General features: G+C 43.2%; 1 pseudogene; it reads left to right on the top strand.

Moving 5' to 3' along the window:
- Positions 1-18,432, top strand: part of LOC142098522 (ras-related protein Rab-17-like) — a 39,159-nt pseudogene that overhangs the window by 285 nt on the left and 20,442 nt on the right.

The following is an 18,432-nucleotide window of genomic DNA, read 5'->3' as shown; positions in this document are numbered from 1 at the left end:
CATCAAAACATTGATAAAATTAAAAAAAGGAAGATATTGGGTGTCAAGTAAACTACACTAAAATACAATGGTACCTCTCAGCCAATACCGAAATGTATTATAACCATGAAAGTACAAGAAAAGGGAATCATCATTGTAAACCAAGGTGGCTACACCAGTTTAATAGATGAAGATCCCAGTGAACTGCCCATTTTTAGAATTCAACTTCATTCCAATTTTGTATATAAGGAGGATAATTATTCCTTGAGCCTGGCAGTATGCAGTCAGATGCAGCAAATACATGGACAATAAATTTAGAAAAATCAGTACAAATGACAAGTCCAACAAAAATCAGCAGAGGGGTCACAGTCTCTGGAACAATCAAGGCTGAATTTAGCATAAGACACAGTAGGCTTGTGTCTAGGAGTCTCTACATAGAGCATATTTTGAGTTTTTTTCAGCCAGGCCATTCACAATCTAAAACCCCTGTGTATTGTCCAACTATGAGGAAGCAACGCCTCACTTTTTGGGTAAACAAATTGCATCCTGATTGTAAAATAGACTGTGAGGCTGTGTCTAAAACTGTATAAAAAGAGAGCCCTTATAAACTGAAATGTATCATTCTGATGTTCAATCTGACCTGACCACTGATACCTTTAATCAGTGGAACTGTCCTTGTCACGACACTTGAAAAAAGTAAACATCACTCTCTGCTTCAAGACCCTGCTTTTCAACTTCTTCAATATTGCTGTAATCCTGTGACCTACAGATTATTTCTGGCTGTCTGAGGTTTGACCCAGCTCTCCAGTACCACCACTCTGCCGCTACCCAGCAGCTCTGGTCACTGTGATAGGCCAGGGGGATCGATCCACAGCACCCTGATCCATAGTAAGTGGTCAGGGGTACCAGCCCAAGGGTACCAGCACAGGAGTACACTAGCGGCGAAAGTTACCCAGAAGGAACGTGGTTCTGGATGCCATAAAGGAGTCCAGAGGTGGCAGCAGGCTCCTCCTACTGCGGCAGGAGGGGTGTATAACAAAAGGGGACGATGGCAAAGTAAACCCAGCCGGTTCTCAGCAACAACAGACAGGGTGCCATCGGTGGTCCATCCTGCCACAAACCCCTTTTACACTAAGGATCTCGTTTGCGGCGCTCAATTGATGCACTGCACAAAATACCTAGGTGGTCCATCTTGTTTTCTTCAAGATGAACACCTCTGCTCTTAGAAGATGCATTCTCAGATGAAATATTCACCTATTTGTGTGAAGAGTTTGAAAAATCTGAGGAGGTGCACTGTGCAAAGATTAAAAGCTACATCAATAGTCCAAATGCCTACCACTTTAGAAACCATTTTTTTTTTTTTTGCAGTTTTCCTCCTGAAACACTACCAGTTTAGTCTTACTGATAGCTTAAGTTTAATCATAAACTTCAATAAATATCCCCTAATCCCTACGGCAGCATTATGTTCACTTTTATTTATAGGGAGCGCAGATCCCCAATACCCTTTATTTTCATCAATTAATAATCAGATGAGGGGCCATTGGCACTATCTTTAATACATGAGGAATTTTTGGATGTGTGAAACTTTTTTTTACATTGGATAACATACACCAAGATGTGCTTTCAAAGTGCAACTGGAAAGCACAAACGACATCCCACTGAAAGTAAAATATGAGACCCAATCTCTGCCAGCTGAGAGCTGTGGTAAAGATCGAGTCTGTTTGCTTAGTGCAAATGGCCATACTTCCCTAAAAATGCATACGATTGTTAATCACACGTCTAGTATCTAATCTGTTGTGTGCCTGTGGATAGCGTATAGAGATTTTCTCCACTTCAAGTTCATCATAAAGAATTGTTGTCATCCCTTTTGAAGAAGGTAGATCAACTATGAAATCCATAAAGCTCCAGGGATGGGATCAAATGGGAAGAGGTTGTAGCAACCCTAGTGGTGAGGTGTGAGGAGCCTTGTTTCGGGCACATATCAGACATGATGAAACATATCTTTTAACATCTTTTTAAACATTGGGCCAACATTGGCCCAACAATTCTTGAGTCTTGTATGCTCCAAAATGTCCAGCAGGATTGGAATCATGGACCAATTTCAATACTTCAACTCCTACTGACTCGGGTACACAAAGGTCCAGCAGCCATTGTGAAAAATTAAATTAACATCTAAAGAAGGATTTCTGAAAAAAGAATTCTTCAAAAGAGAGAGTAAATCCCTAGAAACAGTTTCCGCTAAGAAGTTGTGCTCAGGTAGAATAGTCTTTCCAGAGTTTTCTTCTAGATGAGGCTCGGAAAACATTCTCGAGTGTGCATCTGCTTTGCCATTTCTGGATCCCGGTCGGTAAGAAATTATGAAGTTAAAGCGAGAGAAGAATAAAGTCCATCTGACCTGTCTAGGGGACAATTGTTTGGCAGTGCGTAAAAATTCAAGATTTTCTGTGATCAGTAAGAACTGTCACTGGGTGGATAGAATCCTCAAGAAGGTGTCTCCATTCTGAGCACACTTGATGGCCAGTAATTCCTTGTTTCCAATATCATAGTTTTTCTCAGCTGATGTCATCTGGCGAAAAAAAAAGAACAAGGATGCAACAACATCTTCTCATCGATACGTTGAGAAAGAATTGCTCCCACTGCGGAATCAGAGGCATCAACTTTGACAATAAAGGGTAAATCAGGATTTGGATGTATCAGGATTGGTGCTGATGTGAAAGAGTCTTAAGTCGGGTAAAAGCTTTTTGAGCTTCATTTAACCATTCAAAAGGAACGCCCTTTTTAGTAAGTTGCGTAATAGGAGAAACTATTCCAGAAAAGTTCCTTATGACTTTCTTGTAGAAATTCGGAAAACCAATAAACCGTTGTACTTGCTTTTCATTCTTAGGTACAGGCCAGTTAATGACTGCATCAATCTTACTGGGATCCCTGCTCAGACCATCAAAGGAAATTATGTATCCTAAGAATTGAATCTTGGCTTGTTCAAATTCATACTATTCTAATTTGATATACATCTGGTTCCTTTGAAGTCTTTCGAGGACAGTACAGACATGTTTGCGATGTTCCTCCAGATTATCGGAGAATATAAGAATGTCATCCAGATAGGCAACAACAAATTGATCTAATAAGTCTCTTAAGATGTCATTGATGAAATGCTGAATAGTTGCAGGGCCACTAAATAGGCCAAAAGGCATGACCAAAGTCTCAAAATGGATATCTTGTCCTGAAGGCTGTTTTCCATTCAACCCGGGTCGAATCAAGCTTCGTAAAGATCTTTGCCTTCTGTAGCCGCTCAAACAATTCAGGAATTAAGGGGAGTGGATAACGATTCTTGATTGTAATCTTATAGAGTTCCCTATAGTCAATACAGGGGCATTAGGTAGAATCTTTCTTTTTGAAAAAGAATAAGGCGGCACCAGCAGGAGAAGTAGAACGGCGAATAAAGCCTTTGTTTAAGTTTTCACACAAAAATTCCTGGAGGAATTTTAACTCTGGTTCGGATAGGGAAAAAAGTCACCCAAAAGGTATTGATGATCCTGGTAACAGCTCTATAAGACAGTCATAAGGGCGATGGGGAGATAATATATCTGCATTCTTTTTATTACAGACATCTGAAAATTTACTGTATTGCGGAGGCAATTTAAAATCTTTAGAAGAAAGGTTGGTGACCTGCTGGTCTACAGATACCACAGATCTACATAGACAGTTTAGTTTGCAATGCTCAGAAGGGAAGGATAAAGTGCAAGTTTCCCAGTTGACAGAAGGATTATGGGTAGACAGCCAGGGGATTCCCAGTATTATGAGAAATTTAGGTGAAGCAATCAAATGAAAGCTTATAGCCTCCTAATGCCCTGGTTCAATAGTCATTCGCAGCTGGATGGTTTAGTGAGTTACTGGTCCAGAAGACAAAGGGGATCCATCTACAGTCTCCAAATTTACAGGAGTTTGTTTACTCTTAGATTCAATACAGTTTTCCTGTGCAAAGGTGATATCCATGAAATTGCCACCAGAACCCGAGTCAAGCATAGTCAGACTGCCAATTAGAAGAGACCTAGAAGAAAGCGTTATTGGGAGAAAAAAATTAGATTGTTGCGGCAGAAGATCTTCTTATTCATGAGCCAAGGGATTTAGTGATTGCCAGATGGAAATGGATTAACTAGACTCCTTGAAGCTCATTGCTTAAAGTCAGTCATAGCGATGGTCTGGCGAATCTTATTTGGGCAAGCGAACATATAATGTCCTTGATCACCACAGTATAAACAAAGATTCTCATCCCGATTTCTCTGTTTCTCATTAAAACTGAGTGGTTTCCTAATGACATCAATTTGCATTGGTTCGAATGAGACGTTAGAATTGTCTGACGGTGGGACTTTGAACACTGTAGGTCTACTAAACTGATTCAAATAACTGCTCACACCAAACGCTCTTAATATTTCATCTTTCCACTCACTTAGTCTTGATCAATCTGAATGCACAGCTGGATAAAATCGCCCAGATCATCAGGGGTGTTTACTCTGGCCAGTCCATCCTTTACTTGCTCAGAAAGGCCGCGACGGAACTGACTTTGCTTTGCAGAATCATTCCATGTGGTGTCCACAACAAAGCATCGAAATTCAGCGGTATACTCAGCCATAGAGCGTCTTCCTTGTTGCAGTCTATGGAGTTTAGCTTCAGTAGTGGCACATCGATTAGGATCATCAAAGACTTGCCCCATAGCAGACGTAAAAGATTTCAGATGGTCCAGATCTTGCTCAATATAAGGAGAGACCCAAACTAGGGCTTCCCCTATCAGGAGATTAAATAATTATGAAGATCTTCATCTTATCATTTTTGAACTGTGTAGGTTGCATCTGAAAAGAAATGCTGGACTGGTATAAGAAGCCTCTGTATAAGCGACGGTCGCCACTGAATTTTGTAGGCAATGGTGGACGCGAAATTTGTGCACCAGTGGCGTCATAATCTTTTAATTCTTTCTGCAATTTAGCTATTTGTTCCTGCTGAGCTGTAGCAAGGGTTTATAGTTCTCTGCTCTTTTTCTGAGACACGCAAGCAAGCTCTTGCAACTTCTTTATTTCGTTATTCAGAGTATTTAGGGCAGCTACTCCTGCGGGATCCATTTTAGACCTGATTATTCTGTCACGGTCCGGAGACTGGATAGAAGCCCAGTAGCAGGGAAGAAGGCTGGCCAACTGGAGATTCAGTTTAGTTCTTAAACTCAGATTATAAGAATGGTCAAACATAGCCGGGTACGGTACACAGTGAGGCAATGAGGTCCAATGGTTAGGGAAGAAGCAAAGTCAAGGGCAAGCCGAGTTCGGTACATGAGTAGTAGATGATAGCATGTAGAAAGAGCGTCTGGAACAGGAGCTAGATCACAGGCAAGGAGCACAATTATCAGGCACTGGAGACAAGAACTGGCCAGGCTTTTATAGGAAGTTAGGGGCTGGAGAGAGTCACAAAGTAATGTGCAAGTTGTAATTCCTGTGTTTGGTCAAAACTGCCATGGCAGTGTGGAGCAAATACTGATAGAACCTGACAAAGCAGGAGCAGTAGCATCAGTTAAATAGTGTCTAGGCATAGCAGGAGGGTGTTTTAAGCCAGATGACAGGTCAGCACAATAGCAACTATGGAGATAGATCAGCGACAGTCTATACACAAGGTATGCAGAGTAATGTGGTGCAGAGACGGAACAAACAGAGCAGTGAAAAACATGCAGTAAGCTAAATCCTGCCCAGGCAGCAAACAGGATAATTGGGGTCAAGAGTCAGAAAGCAATATATTTCAGAATGGCATCCTTCAGAATCCCATTAAATGACAGAAGTCAGACTTACATGTCTATAAATTCCTGGTTCCCTTTTTGTTCCCTTTTTAAAGCTTGATACTACTGCTTTACGCCTGTCTTGCGGGACTGACCCAGTTATGAGGTGTGAGCAGAATGAGCTGTTTTAGTGCACTAACATATCACGCTCAGTTTGTAAATTAAAGGGAAATTAGAAGTCATTGAGGAATTCTGTGGCTATATCAAAGCACGAGGCTGTAGATAAATTGCATTGTCTCTGTTAATGTACACATTTTCCTAATGCACGTGGAAGTGATAACTGGTCATACAGATAATATATGCAGATGTTATTTATACATATATTATTATCACTTGTATATTATAATGCAGTAAAATGTGTAATTGTATTGATATTTTTTTTTATCACTTTTTACCTTTATTTTAGCCCCTGCACTAAGGATAATTAATGGAATTGTTAATAAATAACAATTGAAATTAAACTAAATAGCAATTATTACTGCAGGTAAACAATCATAAGTAGTCAGTTAGATCTCTTGAATATTCTGATTGAAAACCATCTACAATGTTAGTGTACCGTTCTGTGTCATGGTTCCTCACAAATATACCTCTATGTGCCAGGTGCCTTTTTCTCACAAAGAGTTTATCTCCAGGGCAAGACTTTGAAATCAGGGACACGGCTGGGCAGGAGAGATACCAGAGCGGGTCCCACCTATACTATTGTGGCGCCAGAGTTGCCATATTGGTTTATGACATCACTTCCAAGGTATAGAAAACTCTGGAACATCACTGACATTTTAATCAGCACTGACCATGGAGAGAAAGCAAGAAGTCTACTTTGAAATTAACATTGTTATAAATGTATTCTGAATTCCACTTGCTTAATGTGTCCCTGTTGCCTACACAAATGAAGTCAGTCATTTTCTGAGACAAACCAATATTCATGACATTAGTTCAGTGATGGCTAACCTATGACACTCCAGGTGTTGTGAGACTACAAGTCCCAGCATGCTTTGCCAGTAGATAACTAGCTGATAGCTGGCAAAGCATGCTGGGGCTTGTAGTTTCACAACACCTGGAGTGTAACAGGTTAGCCATCACTGCATTAGTTAGTAAATTGAGCCTGAGTCTACAAAATGGCTGCATCCACTTTCAACATTTTTCATCTTATAAAGACAGACAACACTTCCCAGCCACATGAGATTTAAAGGAGAGTAAACACTGAATTGTTGCCCCACAGCAATAGGCAAAAGAAAGTAAGACATTTACAGAAGATGCCTAATCTGAAAGCACCAAACTATATTGAGTAATATACAACATACATCTCCTCTGTTGTCTCAATATATCTCCCAACTCGGCAACTCCGTTCTGCACAAGATCTGCGTCTCTCATCCACACTCATTACTTCATCCCATTCCCGCTTACAGGACTTTTTTCGGGCTGCACCCACTCTATGGAATTCTCTCCCTCGCACAATAAGACTCTCCTGTGGTCTACAAGCTTTCAAGCGTTCTCTGAAAACCCACCTCTTTAGACAAGCTTATAATATTCCTCAACCACCCTCTTAACCTCACTACATTACCCTATTACCAACCATTATACAACTACCCCTTGACCAACATTGTTGTGTGACAGGATCATTTAGCTTATGAGTTACTTTTACCTTTGCAGTCTCGCTGGGCCGACTGCAAATGTAACCTCATGTGTCAAACTCCCATTGTCCAATAGATTGTAAGCTTGCGAGCAGGGCCTTCTCACCTCTTTGTCTGTCTTACCCAGTTTGTTTATTAGTTTACTATGTTTGTCCCCAAATGTAAAGCGCTAGCGAATATGTTGGCTCTATATAAATAAAGGATGATGATGAGTAAGGCTATCAAACAAAAAAGCTGACACCTTCTCTAACACGATATTGATAAGCCTCTTTCTTGCATACCAGAGCATTCATAAGAAGTATCATTTAGAATAGGTTCAGAATAACGTTAGGTTCATGGCAGGTAGCGATTTTTCCTATTTACAAATATGAGTATTGTAAACAGGTAGCACTCACTGATCAAGTCTTATACTAAGATATTGACTTTCTTAGCAATATTGCAAAATACTGTACATGGAGAAGAGAGTAAACACAATTCTGGCACAGTTTTCTGTGCTCCGAAACGCGTCACAAATTTATTTATAATTTTAGATCCTCTAAAAGGTAAGTGCACACAGCCACAGATTTGTTTACCTTTAAATATACCTTGGGCTCCAATGTATCATAGACTAAAGAGCTTACATTGGAAAATGTCTGTGCACAAAATAATATAAAGAATATGTTCAGCCAAGAATATTAAAACTGAGAATAATATAAGGTACTAGAAACTTTGTGCTATATATATTGTTAACATTTGAATACAGGTTCCAGGGACATTTTCTTGTTGCATAAGATCATCTTATCAAATTGCACATGGTGCTCTCGCTTCCTCAATAGATATTGGATAATACAACTCCAACATTACATCCGCCTCTTATATATTATAAGATTCTCAATGAGCATGATCATAACAACAAAATGTTGAAGTTTAGCTTGACACCTTCAAGAACAATGACCTAATTCTAATAGTGACAATTATAGCGAGTGGACTGAAGGAGCAGCCGCAACAATTTATTATTATAAAACCATACAGATATAGTAGCATATGCTTCATAACACTTTTTAAACATGACTGTGAGTGGGCTTAGTCTTGTTAAAATAATGGAGCGCAAATGTGGTCCCCCACAGATGGAGCACCTATGTTTAAATTTGCCAGATCCATAAAAAAGGCAATACCCTTATTTAACTGGCAGTCCTCTCGTAAACTGCCTGGTCCAAAAACTGTGTTATGCACAGCAATACCTTGCTGAATGTGTTGCAATCTATGAGCTGTCATAATACATACACTATATTTTCAGTTTCTTCAATTTTCTCCCCTGCCTTTGCTACTCTCTCTCTGTTAGGAGACATTTGGCAAAGCTCAGCTTTGGCTTCAAGAGTTGCAGAAGTACATCTCCAGTGGGGAGCTGGTCATTGCACTGGTTGGGAACAAGAGCGAGCTGCATGATGACAGGAAGGTCCTAAGAGAGCTAAGCATCTCTAGGGCTATCAGACAAAAGCTAATTTCACCCCCCAGGAGATCAGGAAAGTCGCTCCTATCTTATGGGGAGGGGGCAGGGGGGGGGTTTATCACTGTTATGCAGCTCCTCTTCCCAGAGCCACCGGCCCCGTGCAGACGAGTCTGGGGCTAATTTTCACTACAACAAAAGGACTCAGTGCTTGTCCCCGTTATAGTGGAGATCTGCCCAGGCTAGTTCTGGGGCTATTTGGAGATGTGATTTTTTTTATTTTTTTTTATTACACAAGACACTATATATATATATATATATATATATATATATATATATATATATAATACATAACTTGCTCATGATTTGAAATAAACTTTAATTAAATAATTGACTCCCCAAACCCTTGTTCAACAGCTCATCCATTTATTAAACATTAAACAAAATGTAATTGTTTTCTTTCTTGATCTGATGCAGGCCAAATAACTACAGATTTTATTAAAACCTGTAGGGAGCTCACAATGGTTGCCAGACAAACTGTAAGCTTGCACAGTGTACACCCAGTCTTGCCCAACTAGAATCAGAACAATTGGCAGACTTTCCTGCTCTCTCTTACCTGTTCTTGCAGCGTTCACTACCTGCTGCTGCTGATGTCTTAAGCTCAGTAGCTGTCTGGACCCTGGAATGTTGGGGTCCTGTTTTGAAAAAAGTATGTGTACATCAAATATGGAAAGCCTAGCAATAAGGGCAGGGGCGGGCTGGACAAGAGGGGCAGCGGGCTCCCAGGCCACTCAGTCTAGCGGCTGTTCAGGCCGGCCACCTCCCTCCATCGTGGATGCAAACATTTTTTCTATATTACAGGCGTGTTACGCGATGCGGCCCCGTCATTATGACGCGGCCGCATCACGTGTCATGTGATACGGCCGCCTGTGCGCCCCCCGGGCTGATACATCCCAGCCCGCGCCTGAATGAGGGTGCACTCTAGCCCCCTTCCCCAACCATTCACAATGTTTAATCAATAGCTCTCACGTTTAAAGGGTGTGTGTGTGTGTGTGTGTGAGAGTGTGAAAAGCACTAAGCTACTCTCCTACAGCAAAAAACTTGCATTGTTGCGTACACCATCGATAGAAGTGTATACTGCCTGCTCAAAGAAGTGTGACATATCTCCCGGAAGGCAGAACAGAAGTCCTGAGTTTCAGGGACAGTGCCCTAAAAGCACTACATATGTAGTGGAAGTAAATGTTACAATGAAACAAACAAATATGAAAAAATAATGTTTCAAAGAAAGACAAGAATTAAAAACACACACAAAAACACATATACAAGTAGAAGGGCATCTTGTCTCAGAATAGTTAGAATTAACATGTGTATCCGCATACTATTACTACCCTTAGTGAGAATATACAGTGCTACCCCCAACCTTGGCTCCATGGGAATTACCTTTGCTGCAGATTAGGGGTTGGCCAAAATCTAGTCAAGCCCAGGTGTGTCAATTGGGCATATAGATTTAGATTAAAGATTTTAGAAATATATATATATATATATATATATATATATATATATATATATATATATTATTGATACATTATTGATAATAATGGAACCAACAAATAAACGTTCATATTATGCCACACAGTAGTGCCCCAGTTCAATTTATGCCATAAATCATATTATGTCGCACAGTAATGTCCCCAAATTATATTATGCCACACAATAATGTCTCCAAATCATATTATGCCACAGAGTAGTGCCCCCAAACAATATTATGCCACAGAGTAGTGTCCCCAAACAATATTATGCCACAGAGTAGTGTCCCCAAACAATATTATGCCACAAAGTAGTGCCCCCAAACAATATTGTGCCAGAGTACTGCCCCCAATTCATATTATACCAAGAACAGCCTACCCCCCAGGTAAAAAGGGAACATTGTGAAGGTTGAAAAAAAAATACATTCTGCAAAATGCCAGCTAGAATCTGATTGGTTGCTATAGGCAACATCTTCACATTTTCAAACCCACAGCTTAGTAAATATACCCCTAAATGATGTCAGGCAGAATGGGTAGTTTAAAAGATTAGCTGAAATGTCTCTAAATGCACTTGTTTATCCATTACCCATTTCAATGTGTTGTGTTACTCTCAGGATGCACAGGCTTTTGCGGAAGAAAAAAGACTGCTGTTTATGGAAACTTCAGCTATGACTGGAAGAGGAGTGAAGGAGGTGTTTGAAGCTGTGGGTGAGTTAATACTTTAGAAGAGTATGAGTCTCCACTAATCTAGCTGTGTGTAATTACCCTGCCTTTATCAATTAAATGAGGGCTCCTTTTGTATAGATAGGCTTATCTCTACAATTTTAGTATGTATATGTACACAATATGGACAAAAGTATTCGGACACTTGACCATTATATCAACGGGGCCTGTAATGACATTGTATTCAAATAAATATACTCTAATATGGAGTTGGTCCTCCTTTTGCAGCGATAACAGCTTCCACTCTTCTTGGAGGGCTTTCCACAAGATGTTAGAATGTTTCTATGGGAATTGGTGCCTATTCATGCTATAGAGCATTTACGAGGTCAGGCACTGATGATTCCCTAACTCAGGGAATCATGCTTTGATTGGCCTTTGGCTAACAAGACTCGAGTATATAGGAGTCCGCAGTTATCTTCAATTTATGACTCCTTGAAAAAGTCTTTTTGATAACACGAAACGCGTCGGTGATTGTGGCAACATCTGACACCTGTGAGCACTATCTGGATGTTCGGGATATCACCGGCTGGAATTTCCCCTTCACCTACGAGTGTGCTAAGGACAGATAAGCTGGCTTTTTATTTGCTTCATGTACGGGCATTTATTTTACAGAATTGCAGTGTGAAATATTGTGCTGCTATTAAACTTGTGATTCTCTAGAGAACCATTGGTATCTAGTCTTTATGATATCACACTATTGTGCCATTATTTTTAGTTTGCAGACACCTGGTAGCTATCTGGTTCACACTTGGAAGGATCATTTGACATCCAGGATCGTTTTGATTTCCAGTGTCCTCGAATGATACCATTAGAGGGATTTCCTCAGTTTATCACTTTGGCTTGAGTAGTCTGAATTTCCGGTACGGGAATATCTTATTGTGGAGATTTTTCACTATGTATCACTTTTAATGCACTATGTGTGGCGCCCTCTGTCTTTTGTATTTCATTTACTAGGTATGACACTTGCAGACAGGTGTTGGATGATTGGGGAGTTGCCTATTACACTTAAGTATTTTTTCTGATTTTTATTCATTCTATTTGCACTTTAAGAAGCGCTTTATAGCTTAAAGAATATTGGGTTTCATATATATATATATATATATATATATATATATATATATAGTAACAAAACCGCACCCTTCTCATGGCACTTTTATTACCTTCTGTTGCAAGAACACCCAGCAGATATCAGCAACACGAAAACTTCTTGTTTTAAATCAAATATGTTTATTGTTGGCATCACAATAAATAACACTTCTTCTGTCAGGATGACACCAGCAAGCATTCCCTTTTGCTTGCACCTCCTGGTGACCCTAATGCCAGGGCCACCTTAACAACTTAATGGGCCCCCGGGCAATGCAGTGTACCGGGCCCCTAAAAAAAATAAAATATATATATATATATATATATATATATAGGGGCCCCCTTAACTTACCTTAAGTCCGATCCTCTTCTTTTTTCCGCACCGCTGAGTCTCTTCTGCCCTCTTCCGTGCTGTGGTTGCATTCACTGCGAGCACAGCATGGAAGAGGGGACCAGGGAGGGAGCCGGATCACGGCTGATGTGACCGCAAGGTAAGTATATAAAAAAAATTTTTTTTTTTTCTTTAGGATTCAGATGGGCCCCCCTTGCCTGCAGGGCCCCCGGGGCACCTGCCCATCGTGCCCAATGGAAGAGATGGCCCTGCCTAATGCTTACTAGACATCGACCATCTCTCTACTGACTGGCCAACTAGTTCAGCATCAGTCACCCCTAACAAGAGCACAACTCAATGTTAAATACACAGGTCTACTCCCACAGGCTTGGATGACTGACAGGCGACACTCCCACCTTGTCTTTAAAGGAGGTCTCCTCAGGTGCTCTGTAACGCCTATTCAATACAGCCACCCCTATCAGCTCTGCTGCTAGCTGTGGAAACAAACACTTTAAAACATGTAAGTAAATCACATTTTACATCCACTTTATCACATGTCTCAGACCTATACATAACTTAACATAAGCACAGTGCTACACCTGTATATAACTTGATTTGCAGTCTTTTACCTGCAGACTGTTGGCTCCATAGCTAATTCTATTTTAAAAGGCCTGTGGAAAACCACTCCCCTTGACACAATATATATATATATATATATATATATATATATATATATATATATATATATATATATATATATATCATCATCTCCATTTATTTATATAGTGCCACTAATTCCGCAGCGCTGTACAGAGTACTCATTCACCCATTGTGGCTTGCAGTCTAAATTCCTTAACACACACACACAGACAAAGACTAGGGTCAATTTGTTAGCAGCCAATTAACCTACCAGTATGGGGTCTTTTTTGGAGTGTAGGAGGAAACCGGAGCACATGGAGGAAACCCACGCAAACACGGGGAGAACATACAAACTCTTTACAGATAAGGCCATAGTCGAGAATTGACCATATATATATATATAAATATATATATATATATATCATTGTATCATGCCCCCTTCCAGATAGATAAGTGAGACATGAAATTAAATGATGGTATCATTGATAGATACAGCAGTCAAGACAGTGGGGTACAAGGGAAAAATTAAAAGTGTGTGTGTTTGTGTGTGGGGTTTATGTACAAATCATGCATCATTCAGTACTGTTTACTGCGACTTGAGCATGTGGGAGAAATATGGCTGTGAATTCTTAATCTTGTTGCTATGATCTACCTTTTTGGTGGCTAGTGTACATTTTAGATATCCCCCCTCCCCCATCAGGGTGACAGGTATACAAAGTTGACTTCACTCTTTTGAGTGGCTAGTATGCAAAGCAAATTACACATTTATGGCACAAAGCACGTCTAGTGGCTAGTAAACAATGAGGACCTCCCATTCCTGTTGGCTATCTACAAAGACCCCTCATTTCTGGTGGCTAGTAAAGAAACAAACTCCATATTTCTTATGCCTAGTATGGCAAGCAGACCTCTTATGCCTGATAGGTAGTATAGAAAGCTGTCTACCCTTTCCAATTGGCTTGTATATTTTCCCAGGGTTAGTAGCAGAAACATGTCTGTAAGTTTCTTGTGAATAACCTCCAGTGTGCATCAGAGGTGGTTCCTCCACCTGTTTTTTTATATAGCTGCAAAGGCCATACTTGCCTTCTTTCAAGAGGCGACGTCCGGGAGAGGGGTGTGACTAATGGGCGGGAGGGGGCGGGGCACCTCGAATCACGTCATTTTGCCCCCCCACGAGTAAAATGACGTTTTGTCGCGGGAGGCGGGGCCAAAATGACGCGATTCTCTGTGAATTGCGTCATTTTAACAAGGGAATTCCGGGATGGGGGAGAAATGCCAGCTCTCGCGGGAGCCCGGGAGACTGACCCGAATTTCAGGAGTCTCCCGGACTTTCCGGGAGAGATGGCAAAGGCCCCATTGCTGACTTACCACTGCTATTGAATTGCCCTCTACCTTGCCGACTTTGCTCTTTTAATTGAACAACAACCTAGTGATGATAAGAGAAGTGTGGCCATCAGCCTGAACGCAGTTAAAATCACGTGGGTGAGTGATTAGGTGTTTAGCCTATGGGCTTGGATATATTTGAACCAATAGGTAGAGAGAGGGGGGTGGTTTTGTTTTATATAGGTGTTGGTTGTCATCCTTTTTCCCCTCTCTGTTTCCGGATTCCTAGCTGTGCAGTTGGATCCCTAGCTGTCAGCGGTGCGGTGGATTCAGGCCTTGGAGTGAACGTCGTGGTATCGTATTATCTCTGTGTATTGTCCTTGTCCTTTGTGTCTTGTCTGTGTTTTTGTCTGTGTTTTCCATCCTCCTTTATTTCTTTTTCTTCCCCTTTTTCTCTCCCTCCTTCCTCCTCTTTCTCCTTCCGTCCTCCTCTCCCCTTCCTACCCCCCCCCCTCCACTCTCTCCGTTTTCCGTTTTCCGTTTTCCGTTTTCCGTTATTTCCCCCTTTTTCCTCTTACCTCCTTTTCTCCAAGTGTCTCCTTCTCTCTGTAGGTTGCCTCCGCTCCTTTTCCCATGTCTCGCCCCAGCCGCGTGCGCAGTGCCCCCTCCAGGTATCGCGAGGCGGGTCCTGACCCTGTCCCCCTCACTTCTTCCCCGTCTCTCCGTTTAGCGGGGGCCCCCTCCTCCGTTGCAGCCGCCTGTTCACGTAGGGGGTCCCGCAGCGCCTCTCCCCCCCCCTCCTCCTCCAGAGCCTCCGTCAACAGGGGAAGGCACCAGAAGGCGGTCCAGCCTGGCGGGCTTATCCCGCTCCCTCCGGCGGAGCCCTTGTCTGTAGCGGAGGTAGAGCCTTTAGCGCCACCTCCACTATGTGGTTCCCTCATTGACTCCGGCCCCCCCCTCCCCCCCCCCCTTACATTGGTTTCTAGTGGGGTTTTTAGAGGTTGGGAGTCCTCTCCCTCCCATTTTCCTCGGGCAGCCCCCCTCCCCCGTCCCTCCTGCCCAGGTTGCATTTTCCTCCCCCCCTCCCCTTCCCTTGGTCCCCGTTAGCGGGGCCACCGGGCTGGGTTCACATGGTTCCTGGCAGGTAGAGATTCCGGTCCCTTCGGCTGGGGTAGGGCGCCCGGCGGATCCTCCGGGTCCCGCCCCCCTTTTTTCTGGGTCTTCCATCCTTTCCCCGGGTTTGGGTTCCTTGGCCGGGGTGGGTTCCAGGGCCTGTCCCCCCCCCTCACAGCCTTTTCCCCCCCCTCCCCCCTTCCCCCCCTCCATTCAGACGCGGTTGCCCCCCCTCGGGTCCCGTGGGATTTGCCGTACCCACCTGCGGGCGGTCCGTTTTTGTTCCCGTCAGGATCTGGGGAGGGTCCTCCTTACCCCATCCCCTCCGGGGTCTACAGGCACTATTACCCGGTACCCCTAATACCCCTTCGGGGGGAAGCCCCTCGTCCTGGGCGTGACCCAGACGCTTCATTCAACAGACCCCCCCCCCCCGGGATTCTTAGGGTTAGTTAATGTGTCCTTGGGAGTCAATAGTTCTTTGTCGGCGGTAGACTCATCTATGGGGTTCCAAGCTAGACTGTCAGATTCTAACGTGCCTCTTGTTTCAGATTCACAAGCCATGGTTGGAGGGATGAAAGCTCAGACATTACAGGTGGTCGGTGCCGGGCCGGGAGCGGCGGAGGGGCCGCTGGCCGCAGCAGATAGCCTGTCGCAAGCCGCTAGGACAGCAGCTGATCCGACCGGACTGGAAGTTCAGCAGGCGGACGCCGCAGAGGTCGGAGCAGTATCAGGTCCTTCCAGGCCGGCGGGAACCGGAACGCAAGCAGAAGCTGTCGTCAGCGGTGAGTTGTCAGAAGTTATTATTCCACATGTACTTACACATAGCCCCCCATTGTCCTCCACGGACGAGGATTCTCCCTCTTCATCGGGGGAGGGTCCTCGTAAGCTTATTAAGTTACTTAATACACACTTTGGCAGGTCTGGATCCCAGGGTAGGAGACGGGGTGGGGCAGTCAAGTCTGTAGCGCCCCAAGCCCCGATGGTGCTTTGTGAGAATACGGCCCTCTTGGCAGGATTACGGCCCAGTATTAAGGACAGGATTAGGAAGGGTTGGTTCGTTAACATGTTCGAGATAACGAAAGCAGCTAAAAAAGGTCTAGATGCAGCTTGTGAAAGAGGGGGTATCGGCGAAGAAGCGTATAAAACCTTCTCAAATTGGGTGACCGGTTATTGTGCATTTGCGGCCTGCTATATCGAAACGAGGCCGGAGGCTCATGAGGATGTGTGGAAATATATGCACCTCATTAATGAGATGTTTGTTAATGACCGACCTGGAACCTGGCTTAAATATGATGAGTTATTTCGTGAGAGGGTGGACGGTCGCGTTAACATGCCACTGGGGGTAAAGGATGTCGAGATTTGGATGCAACTTAATCGGGCTAGTTTAGCGTTTGGTCCAGGGGCACAAGGGAATCGGTTTCCGCAAGGGGGGAGACGTAGTGCTCCCCAGTTTGTTAAGAACAGATGTTTCGCCTTTAACAATACGTCCTGTGGGCGGGGGGAATCGTGTAGGTATCGACACAGTTGTACGTATTGCCGCGGACCGCATTCTGCCAAAGAGTGTCCGAGGAGTGCCCCCGGTCTCGGCAGAGGCCGCGGCAGTGACGGAAATATGGGTTAAGGGCCCCTCTCCTATTCGTATAGATTATTTAGAACGATGGCTTAGATTATATCCTTATGCAGAACAGGCTTCTTTTCTTCGGGAGGGTTTTCGTTACGGGTTCCGGTTACCAATTAGGATAGCGGTCAAAGCTAGGGCGACGAGAAATTTAAAATCAGCTTATATTTTTCCGGAGGTCCTGGAGGAAAAGATTCGCGGGGAAATTAGCCTAGGACGCATGGTCGGCCCTTTTACCTCACCCCCCTTATCAGATTTAGTCATTTCTCCAGTGGGGATTGTTCCAAAAAAAGTCCCGGGTAAATTCCGTCTAATTCAACATCTGTCGCACCCAGTGGGCGAGTCGGTTAACGATGCTATTGATCAAGATATAAGCTCGGTAGTTTATCAATCATTTGAAGAGGCCTTATCGATGGTTAGATACTTTGGCGTGGGAGCTCTCATGGCGAAACTAGATATTGAATCCGCTTTTAGGTTACTTCCTCTTCACCCAGATTCCTTTAAATATATGGGGTTCCAAATTAAGGGAGGGTTTTACGTGGATAGATGTCTACCCATGGGTTGTTCTCTGTCATGTGCCTATTTCGAAGCTTTTAGTTCCTTTTTGCATTGGGCTATTCAGGCAGGGACAGGACAAGAGGGCATCGCTCACTATCTTGATGATTTTTTATTTGTGGGCCCGGCCGAGTCCTCAACGTGTAAAGATCTATTGTTCTCAGCACAGGCCCTGTTCTCAGTCATGGGTGTACCAGTAGCACAGGACAAAACCGAAGGTCCACTTACATGTCTGGCCTTTCTGGGAATTGAGATAGACACAAGGGCGGGCTGCTGTAGGTTGCCAGCTGACAAAATCATGAAGCTGAAAGGATTGATAGATAATGCTTTGTCCTCCCCCTCTCTTAAATTGAAAGAAGTTCAGTCACTGTTAGGGCTTTTTAACTTTACTTGCAGGGTTATTCCAATGGGTAGGATTTTTTGTAGAAAACTACAGCTTTCTACGGCGGGTATGAACAGGCCGCATGCGTTGATCAAACTCAAAGAGGAGATCAGACAGGATTTGTTGATTTGGACATCTTTTTTAGGAAGATTTAATGGCATTAGAATCTGGCCTCCTCCCCCTATTTCCACCAGGGATTTAGAGTTGTTCACGGATGCTTCCGGGTCTAAAGGTTTTGGAGCATACTTTCAAGGCGAATGGTGCGCAGCTCCCTGGCCTCAGGAGTGGGTT

This window comes from Mixophyes fleayi, chromosome 7, assembly GCF_038048845.1.
Source record: "Mixophyes fleayi isolate aMixFle1 chromosome 7, aMixFle1.hap1, whole genome shotgun sequence".
Taxonomy (NCBI): Eukaryota; Metazoa; Chordata; class Amphibia; order Anura; family Limnodynastidae; genus Mixophyes; species Mixophyes fleayi.
Note: the sequence above shows the minus strand (reverse complement) of the source record. Positions and strands in the feature narration are given on the sequence as shown.